The sequence below is a fragment of the Euphorbia lathyris genome, chromosome 2 (assembly GCF_963576675.1).
Source record: "Euphorbia lathyris chromosome 2, ddEupLath1.1, whole genome shotgun sequence".
NCBI lineage: Eukaryota > Viridiplantae > Streptophyta > Magnoliopsida > Malpighiales > Euphorbiaceae > Euphorbia > Euphorbia lathyris.
In genome coordinates, this window is record NC_088911.1 from 48,512,449 (window position 1) to 48,524,133 (window position 11,685).

At 31.5% G+C, this 11,685-nt stretch overlaps 2 long non-coding RNA genes across 5 annotated transcripts; one reads left to right on the plus strand and one right to left on the minus strand.

Annotated features, from left to right (window-relative positions):
• Positions 1 to 2,554: 2,554 nt before the first annotated feature.
• On the plus strand, positions 2,555 to 4,149 carry LOC136220793 (uncharacterized). Its single transcript, XR_010684716.1, has 3 exons — positions 2,555 to 2,746; positions 2,843 to 3,395; positions 3,696 to 4,149. It is a non-coding gene; the product is annotated as an uncharacterized lncRNA (long non-coding RNA).
• A 1,161-nt stretch (positions 4,150 to 5,310) lies between these two features.
• On the minus strand, positions 5,311 to 8,335 carry LOC136218102 (uncharacterized). 4 transcript variants are annotated; one of them, XR_010683634.1, is made up of 4 exons: positions 8,244 to 8,335; positions 6,909 to 8,065; positions 6,719 to 6,805; positions 6,067 to 6,292 (listed from the first exon to the last, which is right to left on the minus strand). It is a non-coding gene; the product is annotated as an uncharacterized lncRNA (long non-coding RNA). The 4 variants fall into 4 exon arrangements; XR_010683632.1 differs by lacking the exon at positions 8,244 to 8,335 and having other exon boundaries at positions 6,068 to 6,292; positions 6,909 to 7,265; positions 7,837 to 8,233; XR_010683633.1 differs by lacking the exons at positions 6,067 to 6,292; positions 8,244 to 8,335 and adding an exon at positions 5,311 to 5,503 and having other exon boundaries at positions 6,909 to 8,233.
• Positions 8,336 to 11,685: the final 3,350 nt, after the last annotated feature.

The window sequence follows — 11,685 nt, forward strand, 5'->3', positions numbered from 1 at the left end:
ACTAGGGTTTAGAGACAAGCTAATATATATACCCCTCCTTCACTAGAATTTCGATCCATGCTTCTTCCTCCCCTACTTGAGTTTTTCGAAAATTGCATTTAGAGAGAGAAAGTGAATTCCCATCCCCAAGTTCGTGGACAAGAATTCATACGGCTTTCCATCGATTGATTAATCTTATTCATCCCTCTTTCTCTTTGATCTTGTGTTGGTTTATTAGAGGCAATCTATTTTGGTTGCATCTCATAAGGGTTGATTCTAACTTAATCTCACCGTGTTCACGAAAGACAATCTAGTATGGCATCCCAACCCAAGAAGCTGGAAATCATTGAACCATCAACAAGACCATCGGGGACTTGCTCCGTCATTACCCAGTCCTCATCTGCAACATTCCTATAGTGTTTGCTGTTCTCTGAAATTATATTACATATATAACATTTAAACGGTCGAAATCTTATAGTAATAACTAAAGTAAACTAATAACAAAATAAAACAAGAATGTAAATTATTTACTGGATGACGACTCAGCAGCAACAAATCGGCCGTCTCTACCCCTCGTCACTTGAGGAGGTGGGATCCTCTCATCTACAGGATAATCTGAGTCATCCACGTCCATGGCAACATCATCATGCTCATCAGTTGTAACGTGCTGGCGATGTGCCACATGCATCCTCTGGGCGTCCGCCATCAACCTCTCCTGGTCCAGCCTCCTGCACGCATAGACAGTGATTGCACGTTTGGTAGTATTATGCTGTCCGGAACTACCTCCAACCTCAGAAGTTTGAAAATTGATAAAAAAAAAATCAAATAACGTCAGTTCTTATTTACGTTAATTGAAATTCGTCTCTAAATCCTAAGCATTTCTGTTATTATTTACTACAATCTGATTAGTAATTTGTCTAATTGAGTTACGTTCTTATTTACTTTACAATATTCCAATACTTACGTTGATAGATAAATATAAATTTAACGTCAAAGCAATAATCTGACGTTTCGATAACTCCGTATAGGATTTTTTCCAATTTCGTGCCCCCCTAAAGGAAGCCCAACCAATAATTTTTTTAAGAAAATTGAATTTGGCCCCCCTAAATGGGAGAGGGAGTTTCACCCGCTTGTCCTAAGGGCGGGCGGATGAACATCCTGTCTATTCTTGGGACGGGCGGGTGAAACACCCATCTGGCCTTAGGGAAAGGCTTTGTCATGGAGATACCTCTAAAAGCATCTTCCAAGGATTCCCAGAGATCTTTGGCAGTTTGAACAGTCACGTCACTACTCCTCTTAATGGATATTAATTGTTATTTAAGTATATTCATTCCGCTTCAACGAAGATATAAAGGCACCATTTAATCGTTAAGATGAGATATGGTAGCGGATCTCTCTTATCCCACCTCCTCTATCGTATCTTCACTTTATATTGTGTATATTCCTTTGATCTAGGCGGCGTGACATAGTGCTATAGGCTCCTTATCTTTCCTTGTTATTACACTTTTGCCCCAAGATTAAATTCAGGTTTTATCAAAAGCCCCCCTAAAGGACCAAAAATCCCTTTAGGGCTGTCCATCTTCAAGGCGTGTTTTGGACATTAATGGCCCTCTAGTAGGCACAGTTTCCTATACCAATTACGTACGAACACATCATCGCATCTTCTCATTTTTCGAAGTCAGAACCCTCCTTTCCTTTAAAAAGCCATTTCAACAACCCATATGAATTTCTTCCATTTCTTCTTTCGTTCTTTCTTTCTTTGACGAATTTCTAGAGACGTTGAGCAAAGTTCATCCCTTTATTGTCCAGGCTTTCATCCAATGATTACTTCTCAAGCTTTCTCATGTAAGTATTTTTCTTTCGATTTCCGAGTTTTACTTTTACTTTCTCATGTTCATAGTTTGGATTTTAGCTTGAGTCAAGACGACACTAGGGAATTGCCTAAGGAGAATTTCGAGGACACTCAGTCTGAGCCACAATCTTTCCTCTTACATACCGTTACTGACCAAACTCCAAATTTAGCGTCTAGGGAAGGAGAGGAGACTAGCTCTTTTGCTTATAGGAAAAAAGGGGTTAAAACCCTTAGGATGGCGTCCATAGGGTCCACAATGATCCATGGGCTATTAATGTTTTGAAAGGTCTATATTGGATAAGAAACCTTGAATGTGTGGTTCCTGGACCCCAGCATCATCTGTCATTACCGCGTAACAAATATTTCACTGTCTACTTCAGCCACATCTATAGGGGTTTTCAATATGTGGTCCTGAGATGATACGAGACATTCTTCATTCCTTCGAAATTCATGTGGGTCAACTTCATCCTAATGGATGGATGGACATCCCATATGACTCTTATTTGGCGAATAATCTTAAGATCCCTTTCAGTCCTAAAGTCTTTCGCGCTTTACATTCGATTACACAGCGAACGTTAGAGGATCATGTCATGTTCCAAAGAAAGGTAGGATACGACCCCTTTCATAAGAAGGCATCTAACATCCATAATTGGGTGAGAGAATTCTTTTTCATAAAAGAGACGAAAGGCGTATCTCTTGGTTTCCCTAGGTCTTGGAATTGGAATCCCATGTTTAGGCGACCCATGTCATATGTTCCTAATACTGAGGAGGCGAAGGCTGTGAAGTTTCTTCAGTCGATTTGGAAAGAATTTTGGACTTATGAGGAGGCTCTGGAATTCATTATCACGAATCATCCTTTGGTGGAGATACAAGAGAGGACCCTTACTTATTTTACCTATAGTGATTTTATTAAAGGTAACTACTTGGTCTTTTTTGTTTAAATTCTAATGATATATTTTTTCATCCCTTGACATGGATGCTGACAATGCAGCTTATATCTATGTAGAATAGAGAAAGGCGCTAAAGGTGAAGAAAGCCCAAGATAAATAAAAGGGAAAACATACTTCAACACCGGGTGAAACAATTTGGATGAAATGACGAACATCAATCTCAAAAGAAAGCAATTAATAACATCTGCTCTCAGCAAACACCTTTCTATGGATTCTGTAAGTTCTAAAATTCTCTCAACCTTTGGATTCCTTATACATTTCTATTATACATGAATGTATGGGTATTTGTTTAAATGTGTGTTCTTGAATCGCGATTCTTGAGCGAGCAAGAGTGATTGATGCTTTCCAGCAGCTTTATGATTCTTCAGTATTTTAAAATTTAAAATACTTGTGAAATTATGGTTTTCTTGCTTAATTGACTGATCTTCAAATTCGGTACAATTTCAATTTGAAAAGATCTTTGAGGCTTTTTGTGTAGCATTTTTTACCGTCTTTTCTTATATTTATATATTGCATAAATTCTACTTCTCCCATGGCCATTGCAGGATAAGCTGTAGAAAGCAAAGGCTTGGGAGAGAGAGTATAAGAGAGAGACGTGAAAGAGAAGGGGGAAGGTGAGGTGTCATTTGAGGATTGAATAAGGTTTAGAATTTTAAAAATATAATAAAATATAAAATAAATGAAAAGATAAAATATAAAATAAATGAAAGGATAAAAATGCTCCTATGACTATTTGACCACCTCAGTTTTTTGAACACCATTAGTCTCTTTGGACCTTCTTTGCTAATGCAATCAACCTCAATGTACTTGTTTGTCAGTTTTTAAACCACATAGTTTATATTTGAAAAAGACTCAAACTACAAGGTTTATTTTTATATTTTTCCCAAAAAATATAATATATATATAATTCACAGGTCGTACGAATTATTTGTGCTTCGTCATGACCGCTTGGGGGGCTTGCCTGATACAGTATGCTCTATTGAATGCTAAAACCTCCATACTAATTTTGAACCATTGCTCAGAAGCCATTTTCTCGTGCACCTCAAGACCTTCATCTTGTACTGATTGTAGTAATGTGTGATCTTCTTCCAATGATCTTTATTCGTTTGATCAATATCCACGACTGGATTTAATGTTATTACCAATCAATTTTGGAATAAATGTATTTCGCATGCCTCGGTCCATTTTATAACCAATGCTTTTCCTTTGTTTGTCATGGACAAATTTTGTTTGACGTCGTTTGTAACGCACTGCTACTAAATCGGCAATGGAACCGTGTATGGTTGTGGAGGATATGAGATACTATTGTAGTTGCCTGATATTATAGATCGAATACCCAACTGATTCATAGGTGGGTGGTAATATTCCAGGTAGAAATATATTGGAGGCCTATGTAATGCACCGGATCAGAGATATCTAGAAATGTGATGTATTTGGAGAAGGGTTTGAGAATTTTGACCGGGTATTGAGAATTTTTTATATAAAAATGACTGGATCTATCGTGATTATTTATTTGAAAAATATGATATACAAAAGTGGCGAGATATCAAAAAAAATTATGTTAAATTAGAGTGAAAATGAATTTATATACATTTTCTATGTCTGATCCATTTTTCATGTTAAAACAATTTAATATAAAAAAGTCAAACGGACGTACAACAAGTGAAGATAAACAATTTATATAAATAACTAGTTTTACACCCGTGTTTTGCACGGTTTTTTTATTTGATATCGTCACCATTGTGTAAATATTTACAAATTTGCATATTAAAACTTTAGTTAATATATAACGTATCGACTTTAAAAAAATGTACAATTTAGTATAATAATTTTTTAATTTATGACGCATTAAAATATTATAGAATACTAAATAATTCAGTTAGTATTATTAAATAGTTTTTTGAAAACTACATTTTGAGTACACCTATAGATTTTTTCATCATCACTATAAATAAGAATTTTCAATTCTTTTTTACTGGTAACTCTTGAAATTATCATATACATTTCACCATGACGGGGAAAAATATGTTACTAATGTGACGTGTAAGTGATACGATTCATGACCGAGAAGACAATTTGATGAATTATTTCTGAAATTCACCCAACTTGTCAATGTTAGCGGTAAAATTGCATCATTTGTTAGGAATAAAATTGCTCCTAATATCAACCTAAAAGGTATTTTTGCACGAGCAAATTACACTTACAGCCACTGAACTTTACCTATTTAACATTGTGGTCACTGAACTTCAATTCTTAACGGTATGACCATTGAACATTACACTTTTTAAGAATTGAAGTTCAGTGATCACAACATTAAAATGAGTAAAGTTCAATGGCCATAGGTATAATTTACCCAATTGTACGCCTTATCTTTTTTTTAGTTTAAAATAAATACCATAATTTAATTTAAAATAAACACCATAATGATTAATTTACTATTCTGTATTGGAATGCATATGATATCAGATTTTGCCCAAACCAAATCAACCAAATTAAATATTATCATATCTGATTTACCATTTTGCATTGCAACTTGACTAAAAATTGAAAGAAATAATTTATTGAAGCATTATTTAATTTTTATTGTCATTTGACATGTTGAATATTCTACATATGAACCCAATCCCCATGATGATGTTTCGTTTCCTCTGTCATTAATTTCTGCAACTATTTTCTTTCCAACCCCAGCACAATGATTTTTCGTTTCCTCTGTCATTAATTTCTGCAAAAAAAAAAATTCTAAACCTAGTTATGTTGTGATTTATATGATTCTTTTAATTTATTTATTACAACCTTGAGCATGATTTAATACTTAATTTATACTTTTGATTCAAAATATTATTCATTGGTTATTCAGATATTATATTATCCATATTGTGCTATTACCTCACTAATACACTGGTCTATACAAATATTAAAGAGAGAATGCAGATTAAAAATTGAATAAGCTATTACTCTTAAAACTCTCGCACACATTTATTAATATGTTTTTCTAACTATATTTTAAAAAATAAAATTTAATAATAATCAATCAATACTATTAGTGTTTACAATTTAATTATGTATATTCAAAGGGTGTTGTTGTTGTATCTAACATATTTGTTTCAATGCCCCTAACCCAAAAAAAATTGAATAACTATTACTCTTAAAACTCTTTCACACATTTATTAATATGTTTTTCTAACTATATTTAAAAAATAAAATTTAATAAATCAATCAATATTATTAGTGTTTACAATTTATGTATATTCGAATAAAATAAAATTTACAATACTTACGGTTTGTAAATATAATTTGATTAATATTGAAACTCATTGTGCCTAGATATAAATAATAACAAATATCACATAAAATAATAATAATAAATATAAAAAACATAGAACAACATGATGGGTCAAGTAAAATCTTTAGTTCCACAAATCCAAATATAACTGAGTGAACGTTGAAGTCCCTATATCTATGTTAAGCTTCTTTTGAACATGCCTCTTGAACACCCATCGCTTTCTAAAATCTGGTCAGCGATTCAAAATAAAAATCAAACAAATATGTTAGATACAACAACAACACCCTTTTATAAAAAGTAACTTTTGTTTGGAATTCATTTTGAGAGAATTTATAATGTTCTTTCTTCAAGGTTTTACATCTAAAATCCAGCATGGAAACCCCAAAAACCACCAACTAAACATGAGAAACATGAAAAAACAAATAATTGAGCATACTCAATCATATAACCTACAAAGGATAATAAAGTAGCAGTGTTATATAACCTACAGAAGATTAAAGCAAATTTAATTGCCAAATGCTACTTATGGTAGCACGACAAATTAAACACATAAAGGTCATGTTCTTCAATCAGCAATATTTCCATAATAATAAGATTGAGTTCAAAAAAAACAAAATAAATAGGGTGAATGCAAGGGAAAGAATAGAACTTAACACTTCTCAAGATAGCAATAGCATTCTCAATGGAGGATAAAGCACTGTATGACGACTCTATGCCCACACCAACATTAGAACCTACAAGCTTAGGAAGAGAATGAGACATACCAAAGAGTGATTATTAAAGAGAGAATTTCCAAATCTTTATTATGAAAAACCATTAAAGGGATCACCAAACTATTCCATACCTGAGCAGAAACGTTTCTAATATCTGAATTAGTGTCTGCACAATGTGGCAGATACACAATGACTCTTTCACCCAAGCAGAGGATTCACGACTTGGCAAAACAAATGCAGCTAGCGGTAAAATCAATGCAGAGAGAAACTATTACATGGTAAATTAGAAAAGTTGTGGTGCAGGGTGCGATCAATTTGCTTGTGTGTGTACAACTTCCATGGCAACCAAGTGCACAATCAAAACTTACAGTCCAACTGATCGGGGAGCAAACAAAACAAAACTGACCATTGCATCATTACCATTACATTTTTAGTAATGTTTTCATCCAGCAAGTCATTATTCTCCAAAGTCCCAGTCCTTAAAGAAGCTATCATTGTAAAAACAAAAGGAATTAAAACCATTGAATGATTAACTACTTCTGCGATTAATTATAGGAACATGAATTGATAGCTCAATTAGCAAAAAAAAAAAAAAATAGGGATTGAAAGATATAGGGAGACAATGAGATATTCACATAATAGGAAAGGAAAAATCATGATCCATGAGTATGATTAGAAAAGAAAAATTGAAAATCAGAGGCTGAGATTGTGATAATTGGTGGATTCAAAGTAGGAGATGCAAGCAAGCATAGAATGGATAGAAACATTCGGTTAATTAAGATTGTATTGATACATATATATTTATTAATGGAAATATGGATACGATGTATCCATAATTGAACCTTCAGTCTCCTAAATATGATGTATGTAATAAATTTTCGAAAGCAAATAATGTGCCTTAAATAATGTTCAATACTTGAATGCTTAAATTTTAGAACAATTGAAAGGAAATTTGCAGAGAACAGACATGAAAAAATTGAAAAACAAAATTAGTGAGAAATCGTAGTATGCCTGGAAAGAAAACACATGAAAAAATCCAAAAAAGAAAAGAGCAGTTACCATATAAAACAGAGGAAGTGAGAAATCGTTTCATGTCGGGAAATCAAAACAAAAGAAGTGAGAAATCATAGCATGCCTGGAAAACCGTCCCCTAGCTTAGAAACTTTTCGGATCTACAACGGTAATAATAAGAAACGATCTAAGCCACACATTGGAGCTGGCAGTTCACTGCAAATCAAAGGAAGACTATCTTGGTGCTCATGTAATTGATTCGCTATCGGTTCAGATCCTTTCAAATTTTCAGATTCAAGAAAAATCAAAAAGAAATTTGTAGAGAACAGAACATGAAAAATGAAGAAAAAGAGAAGAGTATCAGTTCAGATCCTTTCAAATTTTTAGATTCAAGAAAAATCGAAAAGAAATTTGCAGAGAAAATGAGAAGAGCAGTAAAAGAGAAGAGCAGTTACCACCATATAGAAGCAACAGTGGAAGAAGAAGAGATCCCAAAAAAGAAAAGTAAAAACAGGGGTAGAGAACGTGGGTTTTGGCTTTGGGAACAGTTTATGACTATCCGTATGTGGGAAGGAAAAAGTCGTAAAAAGAAGAGTAATTATAAGGAATTGACACGTAAGCTATATACAATTCTAAGACATGACACCTCAGCACTACTCACTACCGATTTAGTATATTGTATAGATTCCAACAGTAATATTTTATTCTTTAAGAAAAAGTCCAACATTTGATTATAATTATAAAATAAAAAGTATAAAAATATATTTTATATTTTCAAAAATTTGCAAGATAGTCCTTGTAATCTAAAAATTTACTGTTTCAAATTAAAAGGAATTTTTCTTTGTTTTCTTTTTATGTAGGGTTTCGTGTGCAAATCATTACATCACTCATCAATTAGAAAATTTCTTTAATGTACTGGGACCAGTGGCGGAGCCAGAGCTCAAAGTCCGGAGGGGCTTCACTCACTGCACGAAGATTTTTTTCTTAAGGATTTGATTCATAGTAGTCAAATCAAAATTTTCAAATTTTTGATAATATAAAGGTAAATTTGATCTTAATTGGAAACCTTGAAGTGCAAAACAACTGAGATTCAATATAAAGTAAGGATAAGGTGCAAAAATACCCTAACGTTTACACCTAAAAACAATTTTACCCCAACGTCTAAAATGATGCAATTTTACCTTTAACGCTGGTAGCCAATAACAATTTTACCCCTAACGTTGAAAAGTTTGGTCAATTTGAGAAATTATCCATCAAATTATGGTCATGAATCTTATCATCTACACTTCACATATGTGTGTCATTTTATCATCCATTAGTAATAGATGACAAATATATGATTAAACGTGAAATTTTTTTAAAAATATATTGTATTTTATTACTCATTATGGGGTAAAATTACTCATGTTTGTACACGTTCGAGGTATTTCTATACTTTATCCCTATAAATTAATATTACTAATTAAGAGCTAAGATACAAATAGTCAATTTAAACTAAAAAAATACAATTAAAAATAATAAAGGAGAATGAGGTTGATAATTATTAAAAATGATACTTAGGTAGTAATATTGACATTTTTAAAAGAGAATGAGGTTTAAGGAAAAAAATTAAAATGGAATAAAAACTAAAGAGTAAGAGATTCAAACATGGAATCAATTGGATGTGGAGGTTCCTTTAGTTATCACTAAGACCAACTATGCAAACTTAATTTTATGTCATATAATCACGTCCTATATTATAAGTATTAATTTTAACTATTTTAAGGGCTGCTTGGGGCTGAACCACTATTTCTCAAGGGTGTTCCGGAGGGCCGGAGGGTCGGCCGACCCTCCCCGCCCCCTCTGGATCCGCCCCTGACTGGGACCAGTACATCTCGTCCACTTAGATTTCACTTCAATTCAATGTTGGTTCCGTTTTAATTTTTTATTTTTTAAACTTAAATAACCTAATTATGAACTGAATTTTAATTTGTCACCATAAAAAGTTTATTACTAAAACTAAAAATGTAAGTTCTTTTATAATCTTTAATAAATTAGAATTAACTTCCAAAAATTCGACAGCAGTTTTTCTCTGGAATAAAAAATTTCTAATTCATTCCACTTCTTATCTTCCCAAATCAAAGTGGGTCTACTTTGTGGAGGAAGAATTAAGCATTGGGTTATTTTTCTGTGTTATTTTTGTTGTTTTTTTCTTTTAATCAGTGTCCATATTTTTTTTCAAATATCTCTATCTGTCTTAATTGTATCTGCTTCCAATTATTTCTTTATTTATATCTTCTTCGGATTTAGTAAGAGCGAAAATAATTTATTTTATACGTGGATCAATAGATCTACAGTAAAACCTCTATAAATTAATACTCGATAAATTAATAAACTCTTTAAAATAATAATTTCTTCTGGTTCCAACTTGGGTCAGTTCAAAAAATGATCAATTTTAATAAATTAATAAGATAATAATTTTCCGGAACAACCCTTTATAAATACATTGTATTATTACCTCTATAAATTAATAATTTCTCAAATACATATGCGAAATCTATACTTTATATAATTACGGAAGCAGAGAGAAATGAGAAGAAGTGTTTTAGAGGTCTTTTTGATGAGTTGTCAACGTAGTAAAAAATCAGATTACAAATATTTAATTAATTAAAAATAAATATTTAATTAATTAAAAATAAATATTTAATTAATTAAAAATAACAAATTTATATTTATAATATATTAAATAATTACTAGCCTATTAATTAAAATAATAAAAGAAAGCAAGAGTTACGGGAAGATGAAAAAACACAAAGCAAAGGAAATTCAAAAGTCACAAATAAACTTCTATATAAAGCATGATAGATAGTATTCACCATTATATTCATTAGTCACGATAGATAGTATTATATTTTTGAAGGTAAATATTCGATTTTTTTCATATGTTGTAGTTATTTTGTTCTCAATTATGTTGTTGTTTTATTTTTATTAAACAATAGTTGTTATAGTTTCATCTTTCAGATTCATTTCTGTTGTTACTCAGGTTCTATACCTCTCGCTATATTATCCATGTTTTCTTTTTTATTTGTCTCTTTTTTTCCAAACTGATAGCTTCAATTGAAGAAATCCGACAGAAATAGAAGATGCATGAACAACTAAAACCGAAAAACACAAAAGTGTCAAAAATTACAAGAAATTCTTATGTTTCTCAAGGTAATTATTCGATTTTTTTCATATGTTATAGTTATTTTTGTTCTCAATTGTGTTGTTGTTTTCTTTTTATTAAACAATAATTGTTATAGTTTCATTTTTCAGAGATGAAATCCATTTCTGTCGTTATCCAGGTTCCATACTTCTCGCTACCTTATCCATGTTTTCTTTTTTATTTGTCTTTTTTTTCAAAATGACTAAAATAAAGATTTTGTAAATTTGTATTCTTTTTTAGTATATGTTGCTAGGTGTTATCGTTTCGATTGCTAACTCTTAACTAAAATTTAGATTTTCGGCTTTATATGAACTCAATTTTTGGCTTTCTCAATTGTGTTGTTGTTTTATTTTTATTAAACAATTGTTGTTATAGTTTCATCTTTCAGAGATGAAATTCCATTTCTGTCGTTATCCAGATTCCATACCTCTCGCTACCTTATCCATGTTTTCTTATTTATTTATTTATTTTTCAAAATGACTAAAATAAAGATTTTGTATATTTGCATTCTTTTTTAGTATATGTTCCTATGTGTTATTGTTTTGATTGTTAACTCTAACTAAAATTTAGATTTTCGGCTTTTTATGAACTAAATTTTTAGTTTTAATTGAAGTTGGATTAATTTTTCTAATTCGGAACATGTTGAAATCCACTCATTTTTTTAGTTTGAGTTTAGCTAATTGATATGGATTGTATTTTTTATTTTTATGCAT